Raw genomic sequence first — 19,688 nt, 5'->3', positions numbered from 1 at the left:
ATTGCAATGGAACATGAATGCCTCCTTGATATAGGACATGTGCTTTGCACTTCGTTGCCTAACTCCATACCTCTGAATGCAGGCCAAGCAATGCAGGGTGGCTCTGCATGGCCTCATAGAAAAGATTGAGAGGACTGAACCATTGGAGTGGTCATTATAAATGACACTCCAGTATGTAAATGAGGCACAGTGTATGCTACCGGGGACCCCACTCACAGGTGACTATACAAATGTTAGACAGGTTGAATTGGACACATCTGTACATATCTCATACAGGTTGGTGTTCATTTTTTTAAATATCATCATTGGGGCTGCACAGGGCATATATGGACAATGTCTTGTACTATGCAGCACTCACAAGTACAGGTCTCAGTTAAATGAAGGAACAAGAATGGCTACTGTGTGATGTATACAGAGTAGTGATGACATGGGAAGATATGAGAAAGGTAGGATTATTGCAGTACCTTGCAGAATGTGGTATGTGAATACTTGAGGTACACAGAACCATGAAAGTCAGCTACCCTTGTGACATTTTGTAGTATTGAGTTACGTAAACTGGTTCCACAGTCTGGCCACCAGATGCTTGCTTTGGCTCATCATATGTCTGTACACTTCAGCCTGCCATACCAATGTGTATAATTAAGGCATGTCAACTGTGTCATTTCATTCATTTCAACCTGAAGAGTTAGATTGTCAATTTCTAATCATATGTAGTGTGGTTCATGTGCCCACAGTGTATGTGTTATACATGAAAGGTGCAATGAATGATGTTATGTCTTGTAGGTGGACCTGACCCATACACAATTGGTGTGGTGGAGAGCTTCAAGGATCCAAATGTTACCAGTGAGTGTCATCCTTAATGTTTATTGTGTAATCCAAGGATTGTATGTGCTGCAGGATGCATTGTGCAACGCCATGTTGAATGAGCATCTCTGACACAAAATAATCATATGTCATATAAAGAATAGTTACGAAAGGTTGATTTGATTTGTAGCATGTGTAATTGCATCTGACTAAAGTCAAGGTAAATATATTGCCAAGCTCTCATCTACCTCATGATAGATGGGCTCACAGGGGAGCCATGACCAAACTGCCATGGTCTGTTAAAATATGTGGTAGTGGATTTGTAGGTGAACATGGCAGGGGATGGTAAACCATCAAAATGCAAGTCTGATGCACAATTCTACTGTAGTTGCTCACATTGCACTCTCTGTCTAATTAGTATGTGTAGTCCACACAGAAGGGGAGCAATCACACAACAGTAAAGATAGGAAGACGATGGGCTATATTTACAAGGATGCGAAAAGCCAGGCATGGTGGCTTTACGTGGGCTTGTAAATATGGCTCTGCTGTATGTGCCACAGGACCGTCACTAAAAGTGACGTTCATGTGGGACTGGCGATTTTGCAAATAAGCCCCTAAGGGTAGGAAGACCGGAGTTACCATTCCACACATGGTACTGCATTTGAAGGCCTCACTCATTTTGTGTGATGACCCATACTCCATGGAGGATACATAAACATACCTTTGGCCTGTCTTTTTAACCGAAATGCAAGGTGTGTTTGGCCAGAGACATGTCTGCACAACATAGTCATCCAACATGCAATTGCCCAATCCACCTTCAGATTGTGTGGAACCTGATGGTCTTCAAAATGTATCCCAAACAGGATTGCACTATGGAAAACAATTGCTATTTACATCACAGGATATCTGGGCAGATGAGATCTAGAGCATGCATGCACACACCCATCACATGGATGTGCTGAGTGCTGTTGTGCAGCAAGATTACTTTAATATCTGACACATAGTGACTGACATTAGGCTATGTATAGGGACACATGCTATTATATTGGCTGAAGGTAATGAGCCATGGCATGGACCACCACAGACTTTCATCAGTCTATATAGGAGTTGTATCATACATCTCTGTGTGACGTGAGTTAGCTAACCAGCCTCCATTTTCAGATCTAATACCTGGTACAAGTTAAGTCTATGTAGCAATGTGCCCAGATATGTGCCCTTGCCATATCAGGTACACAATGTTGTGACACAATGCATGTACTTTGAAGATATTGTTCATCTTATTTTGGCTAATGCCAATGGAATCAAGCACATTGCGGGATACAGAAGGGACACTAATTATCAGTAATTATGACATGTGTACCGCACGATGGGTACACAACAGCATTGTTCCTAAGCACACTCTGTACTCATATGGTCATACCTAAATGTGTCAAGTTGATACATTTACATTGGCCAAGATTTGGTAAGGCTTGGTACTTTGACCTTAGTAAATATGGATATGATAAATATTAGGTTGGTGTACACTCACCTTTACCTTAGATATATCATATTTGATTTAGGAACTGCCACATGTAATGTAGGAAACTGATTGTATTCATCCTGATGAATGAACAAGTTCTTAGTTACCCTTTGTCTGACGGTTTTTAGTTCTGCCTAAACAGATAATATGACCCCGGAGCAGAAGAAGGCACACTACAGCCTTTATCACTGCTACCACATCCGGGTCATTGCCACAGGACCTGCAGTAGCCCAGGCTAAAGGCACAGGACAGGTTAGATCCTTTAAGCAGATAATCATGAAGGACATTTCTGACCTCAAATGCAGAATTGCAGGTCTTGAGGAGAAAATGGATTCCTGTTATTCGGCTCCTCCACAAAGTGAAGCAGGCTGTGGAGAAAACTTCAGCCCCCCAGTGAGCCACAGGGACACCTATTTGCCCTTCCCCATGTATATAGTTTAGTTTATAAAATAATGTTTTTATAGGTTAGTTTAGGGTTAGTTAGTGTAGATGTAGAGTAGGAATACTTGTTTAGGGTATTAGGTAGGGTTGGTATAATTTTACTGGGTAGAGGTGTTTAGATTTTTTGGGGAGGGGAGTTGATGTGTTCTATATGTGTTTGATAAAAAAAAGAAATTATGCAAAAAAAAACAAAATATATACTTGCTTAGATTAATATGAGCCTGATTACAACCTTGGTGGATGGGATACTCTGTTTCAAATGTGACGGATATCCCGACGTTTTACAAGTTCTATAGGATATAATGGAACTTGTAATACAGTGAGCAGGATATCTGTCATGTTTGTGAGGGAGTATTCCATCCACCGAGGTTGTAATCAGGCCATATGTGTTGGTAGTTTTTGTATGGTTGTAGTGTATGTTGTTTTTGTACGTAGATGAGTATTAAGGGGGTTTATTAACCTGCTGTATTATTTTGTGTGGATTCAAGCTAGCCTGGCTGATGAGGGGTGAAACCCCGAAACCGGTCCCAGGATGCTTGTTTCCGGTCCAGTGAGGACCTGGCTTGGCAGTTCGGGCTGGACTGTTCCCATGAGGAACAGGGTCAAGACTGATTTGCATATGGCTGGGTCCAAACTGGGGTGGCATGGTGAGCAAAAGAACGATGGATTAAACCCAGATCTGTGACTGGGGGTGAGTGTTTGACAATGTTCAGCATTCCGTCCATCACTTGTTGCTTTTGCTTTGTTGCCCTAAGTGGGAAGGGTATGCCCAGACGTGGGTCCCGTGCTTCCCATGCCACTGGATTTAAGCTAGCCTGGCTGATGAGGGGTGAAACCCCGAAACTGGTCCCAGGATGCTTGTTTCCGGTCCAGTGAGGACCTGGCTTGGCAGTTCGGGCTGGACTGTTCCCATGAGGAACAGGGTCAAGACTGATTTGCATATGGCTGGGTCCAAACTGGGGTGGCATGGTGAGCAAAAGAACGATGGATTAAACCCAGATCTGTGACTGGGGGTGAGTGTTTGACAATGTTCAGCATTCCGTCCATCACTTGTTGTTTTTGCTTTGTTGTCCTAAGTGGGAAGGGTATGCCCAGACGTGGGTCCAGTGCTTCCCATGCCACTGTATTCAAGCTAGCCTGGCTGATGAGGGGTGAAACCCCGAAACCGGTCCTAGGATGCTTGTTTCCGGCGTCAAGACTGATTTGCATATGGCTGGGTCCAAACTGGGGTGGCATGGTGAGCAAAAGAACGATGAATTAAACCCAAATCTGTGACTGGGGGAGAGTGTTTGACAATGTTCAGCATTCCGTCCATCACTTGTTGTTTTTGCTTTGTTGCCCTAAGTGGGAAGGGTATGCCCAGATGTGGGTCCCATGCTTCCCATGCCACTGGATTCAAGCTAGCCTGGCTGATGAGGGGTGAAACCCCGAAACCGGTCCCAGGATGCTTGTTTCCGGTCCAGTGAGGACCTGGCTTGGCAGTTCGGGCTGGACTGTTCCCATGAGGAACAGGGTCAAGACTGATTTGCATATGGCTGGGTCCAAACTGGGGTGGCATGGTGAGCAAAAGAATGATGGATTAAACCCAGATCTGTGACTGGGGGTGAGTGTTTGACAATGTTCAGCATCCCGTTCATCACTTGTTGTTTTTGCTTTGTTGCCCTAAGTGGGAAGGGTATGCCCAGACGTGGGTCCCGTGCTTCCCATGCCACTGGATTCAAGCTAGCGTGGCTGATGAGGGGTGAAACCCCGAAACCGGTCCCAGGATGCTTGTTTCCGGTCCAGTGAGGACCTGGCTTGGCAGTTCGGGCTGGACTGTTCCCATGAGGAACAGGGTCAAGACTGATTTGCATATGGCTGGGTCCAAACTGGGGTGGCATGGTGAGCAAAAGAACGATGGATTAAACCCAGATCTGTGACTGGGGGTGAGTGTTTGACAATGTTCAGCATCCCGTCCATCACTTGTTGTTTTTGCTGTGTTATAAGTTAAGATAAGGTAGCTTTAGTTGTTTTTAGGAGTGCATAGTGTAGGTCATATAGCACAGTTTGATTGGTGTAGTTTAGAGTAAGTAGTTTAAGGTAGTGCAGTTAGGTATTTTCATATAGGCTAAGTTTTATCTTTACATTAAATATGTTTGAAATCTATTGAAGAGCTTAGCTTATGTTTTCCGTGTAGGTGTTAGCATATGTGCCTACGTAATGTTAACTACATGTATTTTTCTTTGCTAGCATTGGGCACAATTCACAAATGTAAACTTCAACTTTTGGTTTACGTTTACAACTTTTTGGTATTCACAAAGGTAAGTTATGAGCAGTATCTTTATGTCCACACTCGGGGTGGATTATCCGCACTCGTGGTTGACTATCCGCATTCAGGGTGGATTATCCAGGGTGGGTTGTCCATACTTGGACTGGGGGGAAGACATTTTTCATACTGATACACCTGTGTCAGTCTTTACCATCCCACCACCCAGTTCCAGCTGAAACTGCTTAGCCCAACAGCCAATCCCAGCCTTGCTGTACACATAAAAGCAGAGCTGCAACACACAAGCCCTTTCAGACCTTCCAAAACTCACTGAATCTGTTTGTTGGTTTGCCCCTTACCATGCAACAGGACGATTTGAGGTGAAGCAGGAGGAGGAGAGTTGAGAGGATTTTCAAAGGATCAACCTCTTTGGGATGTCCAGCCAAGATGTCATGACCAGATACTGTTTTTCCCCTGATGTTATCTTGGAGATGACTTGTGAATGGGAACAGGATCTTGACTCTGTGACCTGCCGCTCCCACGCCATCCCATCCGATGTCAAGATTGTGGCAGCTCTCCATTTTCATGCTACAGGGTCATCATAGAAGGTCTCCGGTGACCTGGTGGGCATTTTCCAGGCAACCCAGTCCTGATGCTTGCATTAGGTACTGAACTGCATCAATAGGAGAGCCCATCTCAATATACAACTGCCCATATACTGGGCAGAAGGCAGAGGGTAACTAGGGATTTCTACCTCATGTCCCTCTTCCCACTCGTGGCTCTTCAGCCACTTCACCACAATGCACTTATCTTCTGCACCAGACACCACTGGTACTCTGTCAACGATGCCAGTAGTAGCCTTTGCCACCACCCCAGTTTGGACCCAGCTATATACAAATCAGTCTTGACCCTGCTCCCCATGGGAAGAACAATGGATTAAATCCATATCTGTGACTGGGGGGTATGTTTGCAGTGTTCAGCACTCCATCCATCATCTGTTCTTTTTGCTTTTGTCACCTTAAGTGGGAAGGATATGCTCAGGTGTAGGACCCATGCTCACTGTGGCAGTGGATTCAAGCTAGCTTGGCTGTTTGGGGGTGATACCCTGAAACTGGTTCAAGGATGCTGGTTCCCGTTCCAGGGAGGACCTGGCCTGGCAATTTGGGCTGGACAGTTCACATGGGGAGTGGAGTCAAGAAAGATTAGCATATGACTAGGTCCAAACTGGGGTGGCGTGGTGGGCAAAAAAATGATGGATTAAACCCTGATCTGTGACTGGAGGTGAATGTTTGCGTTATTTAGTACTCCATCCATTATCTGTTCTTTTTGCTTCAGTAGACCCAAAGAACATCCCTGTCGCTAACAACCCTCATCCCTCATGTGCGACCTACACCCCTCCCTGTATTGTCACTCTCTGGATGCATCCCAGGAAGTGGTGCTGGCATCTGAGGGTGAGGCAGGTATGTCATCTCGAATCCTACTGCTACCTTCAATGCCAACATCGTTTCCTTGGGTACAGCCAAGTTGTCTGCCCTTTCACAGTGTCCCTCCCACACCACCCTACATGTGTCTCTCTGTATGTCTACCCACACTGTTTCACCTAGTACTTCTCTTACCCCTTGTACTCCTCATGTGTCACACTCCTGTGGGGTGTCTAGCCCTACACTGACCAGCCAGGAGGAGGCCACAGAGGAAGAGGATCTCCTCATCCTGCAAAAGTAGGATAACCAGAATGACGAGTGACTGGACTACGTTTGAACATTGGACATTTTTTTACCCCTTTTATAGACTGATTTCTGCATCAGAAAACAGATAAAAGCAGCACATATCCAAGACTGTTGTTTCCACACCAACACTGCACCTGTCTGCCCTGAAGACATGCTACCCATCAGGAGGAAGAAAAGCTATGCAGCAGAGGAGACCACCATGTTCCTCAATTTTATAGTGAGGCACTACAATAGACTGCATGGTCTCCCCCCACAGGAGAAGTTCCTCACAATAGGCAGCTCTATGGCAGCAGTTGGTCACGGCTGTCATGGGGGAGGATGTAGGTACAGTGGCAGATATCAAGAAGAAGTGGCAGGATGAGAAGAGGAGGGTGAAGGAGAAATACAGCAGGATAGAGGTGACCAGAGCACTTCCAGGTGCACAAACTAGACCCCTCCTCTAACTCACTCCACTTGAGAGGGACGTCCTCTCCACTATAGACCCCTCGCCTGCTCCATGGGCTGCCTGTGAGTGATGACCTCAACGTGACACTAGGTGATATGTGATGATCCTAACAATGACAATAAATGATCAATGTCTGTGGTACACTACAAATGTGACCATGAATGTTGTCCCAAGTATGTGTGATTTGCATAGTGAGTTAGACCCTCATGTGTCTCATTCAGTCCATTGCACTATAAGTCCCAGAATCCTTGGTGATGGAAATGGCAACTTCCAATTCCTTATTCCCAAGCAGTGACCCATCACATCCGCCTCATTCACTAAACACTTGTACATGGCAATAGATAATGTCCCTTATTCACTTACCATTAGTGTTGGCATGTATGCGCATATGCAATTGTGTACATATGTGACAGGTTGCACATATATAAAAAAGTAGCATAAGTATGATGACCTTTCCCTTTTGTTGCCACGTACAGCCAGAGTACAGTCACACACTGGAGCAGTGGTCTCTGTGCCATCAGGGAGGCAATGTCATGGAGCAATTCAACCCATACCATCAGCACAAACGGGTGCATAAAGAAAGCCAGGACAGTGTCCTAACTCCTACATTGTGATCAGTCAACTCATATATATATATGTCACATGAAATCCATAAACAGTCCCAAACCTGTGGAATGAACGAGGAAATGTTGTGCATCACCTGTCAAGTAGAATGTAAACTAAAAACACACTTGTCATTGTAAGCCCTGTGACGTTGCTCAGAAATACACAGCCTGCAGTGATCTCTGCTAAATGTATGGGTGTGATATCTGGTCAGGCACCACACACTGGGCTGATGTCAGACCCTAGTAGGTACACCTAAAAATGACTATCAAATGCTTATGCTTCTAAACTGTGGATTAAATGTCAGCAGCATGTGGTTTGTGTTGAATATCAATGTTGTCAATCATCTTCATATGGTCACACATGGCTCAAACAGTATACCATGCCATAACTTGTTGGCTAATGAAAGGTTGACTCCAAATGTATGTATACACTGCATACCTAAGTGTTCATATTGGCCCTCATATAGGATGATTTGGGGTAGGTCAGTGAGGCAAGTCTTTACATTACAAGTCATTACGCCTCAAATCAGGAGCTGTTTTTGTGCATCCCTAGGTTTACATGGTTCTGGCACTTTGGGGAAGTGACAAAATCCATGGGTATTGTGTGGGAACACCCCCACAACACTTCTGGAACACCACCCAAATGCAGATTAAGGCCACACACCGATCTGCGCAGCCTTGCCTTACTCCATAGCTTGGAGGGCATTCAAAGCCATGCAAAGTGGCTTGGCGTGGCTTACTAAATATGATTTAGTAGTTTGCACAGCCCAGCACAAAAAGTGATGTTCTGGTGCCTTAAGTGGCTTATAAATATGCACCCAAGCCTCTTATGGAGAGGAGTAGTCACAACTGGTCCGTAAGTCATAACATGGATACTCGCTGACAATCTCCCAGGGCCGAAAAGTTACAGTAGTAATGGAGATGAGGGGCGCAACAATGCCAGCAGGCTTGCAGGCGGCGAGGGGGGTTGTGGCTGCTAAGGTGGGTGTAGAGGAAGCAGAGCATATACATCTAGCCGCTCACAGATGGCCTCCCACCCATAACTCGAAGATCACTGGTCTATACCTATGTCATGTACATGTAGAATCATTACCATCATCCTTTGCACGTAAATATGAGCATATATGTTACATTACAGCTGCTGGCAGGACTTCCTCAGTGATACAAATGACACCGTCCAGGGGTTTAGGAGACATTCTGGCTGCAGCAGTCAAACCCACTGCCATCCGTCCTTCAGGTAGGTAGGCTTTATACTGTTGTAAGCTGTTGATAACCTACTCATGCACAATAACCAAATCCTTGTGGAAAGGCATTAGCAGATATAGCCACTTTTGCTTTTCATCTGAAGTTGGTGTGTAAAATGTCCCCAACATAATCAGCGATGTGTGTGTCAAGTGTGCACGCTCACATATAATTCATGCAGAACTTTAATTGTGGTGTCACTTTCTTCACAAGCTGCTGGATCGAGGACCATACCTTCTGCTACACAATCGAGGGTCCAGGTCCACAAACTGACATCAAGGGGCATCTCAATGACACATAGAGTTGTGGTTGGAACTGGTGAGTTTGTTTCTGCCTCGTACATCTGCATTGAATACCTCAATGCTTCAGAGTGAGTTGTCACATGTAGGTGTACTCAAACCAGGTCACATGTGAAACATCCATTGATGAAAAGATTATTTTACTCATCCATTTTGTTGCACCACATTATATTCTAAGGCAAATACTTAGTATGTTGCAATCTCTGTCTTGTAGGACAATGAGTTGCTTTAGAAAGGAGGACCATCCATCAACAGCGGGAAACCGGCAATCTAAGGGGAGAACCCATTCCACTTCTAAGTTGCCTTGTCAGCTGCCACAAATGCACAAGAGGAGGAGGATGAAGTAGAGAAAGATGAAGATCAGGCACTGCTCACTATTGTTGGCTCATGCCACATAACATCTAAGCCTACACCTGCTCTGGTCTGCATAGTGCCTCCTATTCCACCCCCAAGGATTATCCATTCGTTACTTACCTTAACACAACCATCCTCACAGCCCTCACATGTTGGTTTGTGTTAGACTTGGCATCCTTGGTGTGGTCTCCCCTAACTTTTTACCTCTGGTTCCCAGGTTGTTGATGTGTGCTGGACCTTGCTTTTGCTGTTTTTGTAACTCTGGGCACTTTACCACTGCTATCCAGTGCTAAAGTGCAAGTGCTCCTATGTAAAATGATTACGTAACTGGCTTATCCATGATTGGTATATTTGGTTTATTAGTTAGTCAAATGCTACTAGTGGGCCTGCAGCACTGGTTGTGCCACACACATTAGTAGCCCTGCAAACATGGCTCGGACCTGCCATTGCCGTGTCTGTGTGTGCAGTTTTAAACTGCCAATTCGATTTGGCAAGTGTACCCACTTGCCAGGCCTAAACCTTCACTTTTTATACATGGAAGGCACCCCTAAGGTAGGCCCTGGGTAGCCCCATGGCAGGGTGCAGTGTATGTTAAAGGTGGGGCATGTACGTATGTGTTTTACATGTCCTAACAGTGAAATACTGCCAAATTCATTTTCACTGTTGCAAGGCCTATCTCCCTCATAAGTTAACATGGGGGCTGCCTTCAAATATTATTAAAGTGTAGATTCCCTTAGGGAGCAGATAGAAATATGGAGTTTAGCGTCTCTGAGCTCACAATTTAAAAATACACCTTTTAGTGAAGTTGTTTTTTAGATTGTGTTTGAAAATGACACTTTTAGAAAGTAGTCATTTTCTTGCTTTAACCATGCTGTCACTCTGCTGGTTTGTGTATTGCCTGTCTGGGTCTGTTTGACAGTTGGGCTGATTGACACCTCTCTTCTAGACAGTGACACAAAGTGAGCTGGGGTGTAGCCTGCATTTCCTGACGAGCCATCTGGGCTGGAGGGGAAGAGAGGAGTGGTCACTCACACCTGAAAGGGCTGTGCCTGGCCTCACACAATGCAGTCTCTGACCCCCTGGTGTGTGTCTGGAGCTGACCCTGGGCAAGGCAGGATTTCACAACCACAAGAGACTTTCCTTTGAAATAGGTCTACTTCAAAGGCAGAAAGGACTATAAGTATTGGGCACAGAACTACAGACTTTTAGATTACTTCAAGGATTCAAGAGGAACCTCTGCCTGGAGAAGAGCTGAAGTGCTGCCCTGCCTGTGACTGTGCTTTGTGGAGCTATCCTGCAGTTGCTGCTTCTGCTTGTGCAAAGGGACAGAGACTGCACTTTGTTGCATTCCTGCTTGAGAAGTGACTCCAAGGGCTTGTAATAGAGCTTGCCTCCTGTTTTGAAGACTCAGGGACAGCAAAGGATTCACCAACCAGCCCTGAGTCTACTTGCTGTGAACTCTAGCTTGTCCGAGGGTGCCATTCCAGTTCCTGGACCCCTGAAAGTAAATTCCTGGTGAAAAACAGTCTACCGACACCGGACAACACTGTATGACTTCACAAAGAACGTCGCTGCCTGGAACTGCAATGCCGCTTGCCCCGAGGCCATGAACCTCGCAGAAGTATGAATCCGATTACCCTGTGAGCTGACGCCGTTACCTCAGAGCCACAATGCTTGCCCCGAGGCCGTGGGCTTCGTGGAACCCCGATGACCCTGCAGGCCTCGTGTCGCTGCAACTGCTGATCCTGCCTGACTTCACTGACATCGGAGTGTCGTAAGTCAAACGTTGGTGACATTCTGATGCAGTGCAGCACCTACGGCCCCGTGACATCATCACCACCCCATGAGGTCGCGCCGAAGCATCATAACTCCGCCGGACTCGCATCTGCTGGAATCAAGGGACAGACTTTGCATCCGGTGCCGCTCACCTCCACCACCCTGTAGTGAGGATCCGATGCCGCTCCGTGATGCCGCACTCATCCTACCCTGTGGCACCAGAACTGACACCGCTCTCCCCGGCTCTGTGCACCGGCTTGTTTTCTACTTGTTCTCAAGGTACTGTACCTGGAGTCGCCTTGGTTTACCAAATTGCAGCGTTTTCACCTCAGATCACAGTTTTCTTGCTTTTAAGTGCTACATATATATTTTCAACTGTATATTGTGGATTTTTATCGTATTTTGTCTTGTTTATTTAGATAAAATATTTCATATTTTTCTGAACCTGTGTTGTGTCTTTTTGTAGTGGTTCACTGTATTACTGTGTGTGTTGGTACAAATACTTTACACCTAGACTCTGAAGTTAAGCCTGCCTGCTCGTGCCAAGTTACCTAGGTGGTGAGCGCAGTTAACTGAGTGTGATTCTCCTTTACCCTGACTAGAGTGAGGGTCCTTGCTTGGACAGGGGGTAACCTGACCTCCAACCAAAGACCCCATTTCTAACAGTTCCCCTACATACTCCTCCCTTGACCGTGCCTCCCAGGCCTTCTCTCCAACATCTGAGGGACATGCCAGCCCTGGAGAGGAGCAGGTAGCCCCTAAGCACAAATCTCCTCCCCACAATCTCTCACCTGCCACCTCCCCCCTCTACTGGTGGCCTAATGGTCGCATCCAAGGCCGTCCCAGGTGAGCGTGCTGGCAAATATTTACGATGGAGAATGGGAAGAGGATTTCGTCTAACAGCAGTCTGATGTGAAGCAGAACATTTGTGCCATAGGGGCTACTCTATCTGACATGTAAGACTCACTACAGAACATGCGCCTACTCCCACAGTTGGTCCACAGAATGACCCAGTTATTGGAGAGAATAGATACTTCTTGATCAGACATGGGAAAGAAGCTAAATGGCATCGTGGGCGTACATAAGAGAGTGCAAAACACCACGAATTGGCTATGAAGATGATGGAGTGCATACTGAAACTGATACCAAGTCAACCTTCACAGTCAGTACATTGAGGGGAGCCAACACATCTACCTGTACCATGTCACACCCAGCCCCTGGTGCCAAAACCTGCACAGGCCCCTCACTAATCTTCAAAGGCACCACTCCCCTTATACACGCCCCCACTGCACAGTCACATCTCTCACCTGTACACCCACTTTTATTTCCTGTACAGATCCTCACCACCAAAATGGAGAAGTCACAAGAGAGATCCCCCATGATCACTGAATTACATGTTGTCACCAAACTTTATAAATAGAAGACAAGTTCCACATTTAGACTGAGTTGAGTAATAGTGGATGATGGTTAATTGCTAAATCTAGTTGTAGGCCAGATATATGTTGAAGAACGTGCGTAATACATGTTTATTAGTAGAGCCATTTACATATAAATGTATCATGTTGAAAGCATAGCTGAACCACTGTAGACGTACTGTATACTTCCTTGCTTAGATTCCAACATATACAATGAACTACACAAGGCAGAGAGTTCTGTTTAAAAAAAATGAATTTTTGATAGTGTGCAGGTGTGTGTAATTACAGTGATTCCTGCCCAAGTTAGGAGCATCTTCCCCAAGTGCGGATAATCCACTCAAGTGAGCATAATCTGCCCCATGTATGGATAATCTGCCCCAAGTGATAACGTACAGATACTACCTGTAACTTATCTTTGTGAACACCGAAAAGTTGTAAAATTAGACTTTTTGTCGAAACTTAGACTAAAAGTCTACGTTTACCTTTTAAACTTAGGGGCATATTTATACTTTTTGATGCAAAAGTGCACTAACGCAGTTTTGCATCAAAAGGTTTAGCACTGACTTGTGCCATTCCTGATCGCCAGCCGGGCACCATATTAATGGAATGGTGCAAGCTGGTGCAAAGGGTGGGCTAGCATGAAAAAAAAATACGTTAGCCAGGTGGGGGTAGTGGTATGGGAGAAGGGGGTTTTGCACCAAAAAATGACGTTAGGCTGGTTAGAGGCAAAACAAATGCCTCTAACCAGCATAGCATCATTTTCTGATGCAAAACCATCTAAACCCCATGACTCCTGTCTTAGAAAAGACAGGAGTCATGCCCACCACCCCAATGGCTAGCACAGGGGACCAATGTACCCTGGGAATGACCATTGCACCCTGTGCCATGAAGGGGGCCTCAAGTTGGGCCTCCAATGGCACTTTAATTAAAAAAAAGAAAATACTTACCTATCCTTACCCTACGTACCTTGGATGGGGTCCCCCATCATCCACTGTTCGACTAGTGTGGGTGGGAGTGTTCCTGGGGCTTGAGGTGGGCACCTGTAGACCCATTCCATGGTGTTTAACCATGGAAATGTGTTCACAGGCCCCCTAACACCTAGTCTGACCCAGGTGTTAAATAATGGTGCAAAGCAAGCTTTGTATCATTGTTTAGCCCCTCTTCCCACATCATTTTAGCACGGGGATAAATATGGGGCTTTGGGGTTAACACCATTTTTTAGATGGGAATGCCTACCTTGCATCTCATTGATGCAAAGGTAGATGCACCCATCTAAAAAAAATTGCAAACTCCAATATTTTGACGTTAGACGGGTCTAACATCAAAATATAAATATGGAGGTTGTCTTGCTCCGAATTTGCATCAAGAAATTGACGCAAATTCGCCGCAAATGGAGTATAAATATGCCCCTCGGACATTTGGTCTACATGGCAGCGTTACACATGTGTCCCTTAGAGGATTTTGTTTTCTTTTTGCCTCAAACAATCCAGCAAGTTCTATTTACTACATACCCCTACAGACATACAACACACAGATTTTAATCAGTGCACTTATTTTACATATGCAATATTTTTTGGATTACAGGTACACTTGTTACATACAGCAGCAACCCCACATTTTTTGCCACTGAATGTTGAGACAGAGTCCATGGGTAAACCACTTCATGTGCCATGTGGAATAGAAGTATGTTTCAGTGATAAGGAAAATGAACAAACTGCCAGTAGAGAGGCCACATTGACAGTATACACATGTGTGAGGTCAGCAGGAAGGATAGAAAATTGAGGTCAGTATCAGCTGTGAGTTTTACTAGCATAGACATAAGCACTGGGCAAAGGGGAAAGTGGCATCTTGGCTCAGAAACATGCTACCAGGCAGTTTTACATTGAGAACAGGTGAAGTCCACATCTTCCTCCTCCAATGTGTGTGTGTTGCTTCCTGTGAGGGGGTGTTGTAGGTTTTGGAGATGAAGGCAAAGGAGGCAGACACACATCAGGTACTGATGACGTGGCTCCCCAGTCCATAGCAGCATTTTTCTGTGCCAAGAGGTGAGGCGGCACTGTAGTGAATCCTACTTCATTTTAATGGGATAACAGGAGTCAGCTTAGCCTTTAGCTTGCAGACTCGTGCCCCCGTCACCTAGTGACTTTTAACCTACTAAGCTTGCTCCGTCTTAGAACATTTAATTATTTATTTCTTCTAAGATGGCTGCCTTGTTTAGAGTTAGGCCACTTGTTATGGGTTACATTATCAGTGTCACCGCGCTAAGGCGTCAAGATCTAGCACCAAAGACAAACAAACAGTAGGCCTTCACACTTAGGGATTTTCCCACACGATAGTCGCTGATATCGATGCTGCAAGTCATCTTGACGCTGACCCAGTCTTCGTGTCCCTACGGAGTCTGAGATAGAGACCTCATTCCAAGGTAACAAGGGTTGGGGGCTCCTTTCATGGACATGGCATTGGCAGATTAGGTTTAACAAACCCAGCTCTCCTTTAGGTAGGAGGTTAGGCCTTTCACATTAGGGTATTAGGGCATATTACATTCTGTATGTCTTTTTCATGCATTGCAAGATGGTGGGGGTCTTTGTAATAATGACTCTCGTCTTCACAATTCTGTTGCTTGCATTATTCATTATCCTAATCATTGCAGCCCATGCAACTTATCGCAAATTGCAGTTATGTTGAATAAAAACTACTGAAACTGCATCTTTTTCATTGCCTGTGTTTGTACGAGACATGATACATCTGTGAGAAAGGGGTAATCTCCGTTTAACCACGACACTCCCTGAGATGTCTTAATTTCGAGTCCATGCATAAAGGCTGCCACAAATCACCTTTTATTATTGTGTTTCTGGTGAGGTGCTGCTAGTGAGCCGGTAAGGTTGGGACAACAGTTGCGACTTGCTGTAGGAGAGACGTAGTCACCTGCAAACAAAAGTGCTGTCATCCTTTAACCAGCAGTCTTGCCTGAAGCAAGAGTCTAAACTACGACAGCACTCCACTGAGAAGGGCCTGCTGGTTTGCCAGCACAGCACAAAGGTCACAGTAGTAGGCACCCATAGTGGTGAAGTATGTGTTCTGCTTCCACTCCATGGACTCCAGGTTCTTAGGTATAGCCCTCAGCTGTGTGACAACCTTGCTGGTGCCACTTTGGCAGGGCAGTTGTTCATGCCTCTGCCTCATACCACCTGTGATATCAGCCAGGGGCAGTTGGAATCAACAAAGCGTAATGTAGGTACCTCGTATAGCGGAAAAGGTGTCCATATTTGGACTGAAGCGCTTATGGACTGCTTCTAAGGTGCCTGCCATGGCCTCCCTTCCCACCCACACCACATCTAGCATCTCCTGCTGGACTCCTACTGCCCAAAGTTGAAATTCTCACTAGGGGTCCTCAGAGTCCAGAGCTGGGGGCTGGTGTGGCAGGTGGTGTATGTTGTGTGCCAGGTGGATCCTCTGGAGACCCCACAACCCTGTCAACCCCTCCTGCAGCCAGAGATGGTGTGTCAAGGGAACTCAGGATTTCCAGAAGGGAGTCTGATCAAGGGTGAGAAGGCTGTCATCCTCAGCCAGATTGTCATCCTGGACAGGTAGCTGCTCAGGACATGTAGGTACAGCCAATGTAATGAGAGGGAGCAATGTTAACTGTTAGGACTGTTTGACTTTCAAAACAACATTTTTGTATGGGATGTCTATTACACAGAGTCTTTGAGTCCAAGTTGTACTGTAATTGCCTTTCACATGTCAGCATCTCTGCATTATCACTATAACCACTGTGACCAGACAGACTTTTGGAGTCATGGCACATATTGCAACACTGTTCCACAGGTCACTAGGCCTACCATTCCTGGACATACATCAAGAAATCTTGTCCTCATATGTCAAGCTGATTTGCATTAGTTGATATGATGCCTATAATGATTGTGTTTTGACATGTTGACCCCACTACTGTTCGGATTGCACTTTCTCCCCAGGGTGGATGCATTCCCTGTAGCAGTATTCATCCCTCTGCTCCTGTGCATGTGATGTGGTTCTGCTCATGATCCTGCCATCTGGGTTTCACACTGACTCTGCCTTGGTATGCTGTCTGCCATGCACATCATTTATTTAAGGGTTTAATTTGTTCCACTTATCCTGCGCAATCTTACACACATGAGAAAAGTGATAGGCTGCAGGAATGTTTGTGGGCATGTACTTGCCATGTATCTCTTCATTTCTAATGGTTGCATACACTTTTGGGTCCATAAATTTAGACAGTGGGCTCTATGTACCAATTCAGAGGCTCTGGTCAATGTCACAGTAGGGGGCATATTTATAGCCTGTTTGCACCGGAGAAATATGCTAACTCCATATTTATACTTTGGCGTTAGACCCATCTAGCGCCAAAGATCTTGGAGTTTGCGTCATTTTTTAGCGTGGACACCTACCTTGCGTTAAAGATATGCAAGGTAGGCGTTCCCGTCTAAAAAATGACTCCAAGGCATGTGCGCCTTATTTAAACTCCCGTGCAAAAATGGTGCACGGGAGTGGGCGGGTCAAAAAAAATGACGTCCAGCTGCTTTTGCGTCATTTCTTAACGCCTGGTCAGGGCAGGCGTTAAGGGACCTGTGGGCTCGGAAGGAGCCCAGATGTGCCCTCCCATGCCCCCAGGGACACCCCCTGCCACCCTTGCCCACCCCAGGAGGACGCCCAAGGATGGAGGGACCCATCCCAGGGAATTTAAGGTAAGTTCAGGTAAGTATTTTTAAAAAAAATTTATTGTGGCATAGGGGGGCCTGATTTGTGCCCCCCTACATGCCACTATGCCCAATGACCATGCCCAGGGGACAGAAGTCCCCTGGGTATGGCCATTGGGCAAGGGGGCATGACTCCTGTCTTTGCTAAGACAGGAGTCATGTCAATGGAGGGTGGGAGTCAAAAAAATTTGCGCTAATCGGGTTGAGGCCGATTTTTTGCCTCAGACCGACTTGCCCCATTTTTTGACGCCCAAGCTCCATTTTCCCCTACGCCGGCGCTGTCTGGTGTGGGTCAATTTTTTTGACGCACACCAGTCAGCTCCGCCGGCTAACGTCATTCCATAAATAAGGCACCCGCATGGCGCTTTGGAATGGCGTTAGCTGGCGTTAGCATTTTTGACGCACAACTGCGTTGGCGCAGTTGTGCGTCAAAAAGTATAAATATGGCCCTAGGTACTTTGCTAGCACTGACATGCACCTGAGTTGATACTTGTGTAGACTGGAGTATCTGCATAGGGTTACACACCATTCGACTGAGGTCTGTTCACTTGTACATGTACATGCCTCCTCCACCACTTTTTTTTGGGCCAGTGACACAACTTACTTCATGTAAGAGGGGCTCTAATGCAAACATCACTGAATCTGCTTGAGTTTAATTTTTGATGGCACACTTTGCATCGCACACCAACTGTTTGTTCACTGAACCTGCACACAGACCGTCAAGTGATTCTTCTGTTACTCCAAGACCACAAAAATGCCAGTAAGGGACTGGCCTCTAAGACAGAAATAGGAGAATGCTGTTCTTTGAAGCTGGCAAGGCTACTGAAAGATGAGTCCCCAGGCCCAAATGGGCTCCCTACCGCTCTCTTTACATCTGACACAGTATTCTGGACCAAGGTGCTAATTCCCTTGTTTAGCTACTGCTTGGAAAAAAAAAGATATCCCAGATTCATGGAGAGGGTTCATAATTCACCCAATCTTCAAAGGGGCTTTGAAACCCAACCCCCGCCATTACCGTCTCATTGCCTTAATTGACAGTGCTGCTAAGATTCATGCAAGAGTGTTTCTTGACAACCTTGGAGCCTGGGCAAATGAGCACCAGATCATTCCAATAAATCAACGCAGCTTCAGAGGAAATTATGGTGTCACTTCAAATCTGATGGCACTGGCCCTCATGTGTGACAGAGGAATTAGGAGTAAACGGGAGCTTCACTCCTCCCTTGTGGACTTTAAAGCCACATTTGACAGTATATCAAGAGGCCCTCTTTGGCGTAAACTGTGGGGCTGGAGATTGGCATCTGCTTTGCAGAGAGCAATCGGACATCTACATACAAACACCTGGGTGTGGGTTAAATTAGGAGAACACTCATGTATTTAAAAAAAGATCCCCACAAAATCTAGACTAAAGCAAGGCTGCATTCTTGCTCCCTTGTTTTTAAATTTATAGATAGCTGACATGTTGAAGATCCTTGATGAAGTCAATTTTCACCCACCCAGCTTGGAGATCATCTCATGATGCATCAGCTATGTGTCAATTACCTTGTGCTCCTCAGTCAGACAAAGATCTGCCTGCAGCGGCAGATCTCCACTCTGTATGCCTATACTGTAAGGAACGAGTTGGAAATCAACCAAGCAAAAACTATGGCAGTTGCATTTGGTTAAAAAATAAACCATTACAGCAGGTGGCAGGTGAATGGCATATGGCTCCATCACAGCAATGCCTATAAATATCTGGGCATTCTTTTGGATAGCAAAGGATTATTTGCATCCAACTTACGCTCTATGAACAACAAATACTCTAGCTGAAAGGTCGCTCTTTCAGCTGCTGTCAAGAAACTACAAGGTTCAAGCCTAGACCCCCTTCTCCAGGTGATGAAAGCAAAGATCATTCCGCACTAACTTATGGAAGCGAATGACCTTGGACAGGAAGGCAAGGAAAGCAGACAAACTGATCATTGGAATTTACAAAGGTGCTCTCCGGCTACCAAAGACAGCATCACCAGCACAATTGAGACTTGAATACTGCATTACAAAACAGTCCTGGGCAGGAGGCAGCTGTTTGCTCAATTTTTGCCATGGGCTC

The 19,688-nt window shown here is 45.7% G+C and overlaps 1 protein-coding gene across 8 annotated transcripts in view; it reads left to right on the top strand.

The window, feature by feature from the left end:
* The window catches only part of LOC138299710 (putative nuclease HARBI1), a 167,400-nt gene that overhangs the window by 87,091 nt on the left and 60,621 nt on the right, over positions 1 to 19,688 (top strand). For 3 of the 8 annotated variants that reach the window (XR_011204819.1, XR_011204818.1, XR_011204821.1), the window contains one exon: positions 784 to 843. The exons of 3 other annotated variants lie outside the window; for them this stretch is intronic. The gene's annotated coding sequence lies outside the window, so the exon portion shown is untranslated. Of the gene's footprint in view, positions 1 to 783; positions 844 to 8,924; positions 9,018 to 19,688 lie in introns of those variants that run through there. 2 more of the 8 variants (XR_011204816.1, XR_011204820.1) reach the window with 1 other exon arrangement.

This window comes from Pleurodeles waltl, chromosome 1_2 (assembly GCF_031143425.1).
Source record: "Pleurodeles waltl isolate 20211129_DDA chromosome 1_2, aPleWal1.hap1.20221129, whole genome shotgun sequence".
Lineage (NCBI taxonomy): Eukaryota > Metazoa > Chordata > Amphibia > Caudata > Salamandridae > Pleurodeles > Pleurodeles waltl.
This window is presented reverse-complemented; position numbering and strand designations above follow the sequence as displayed.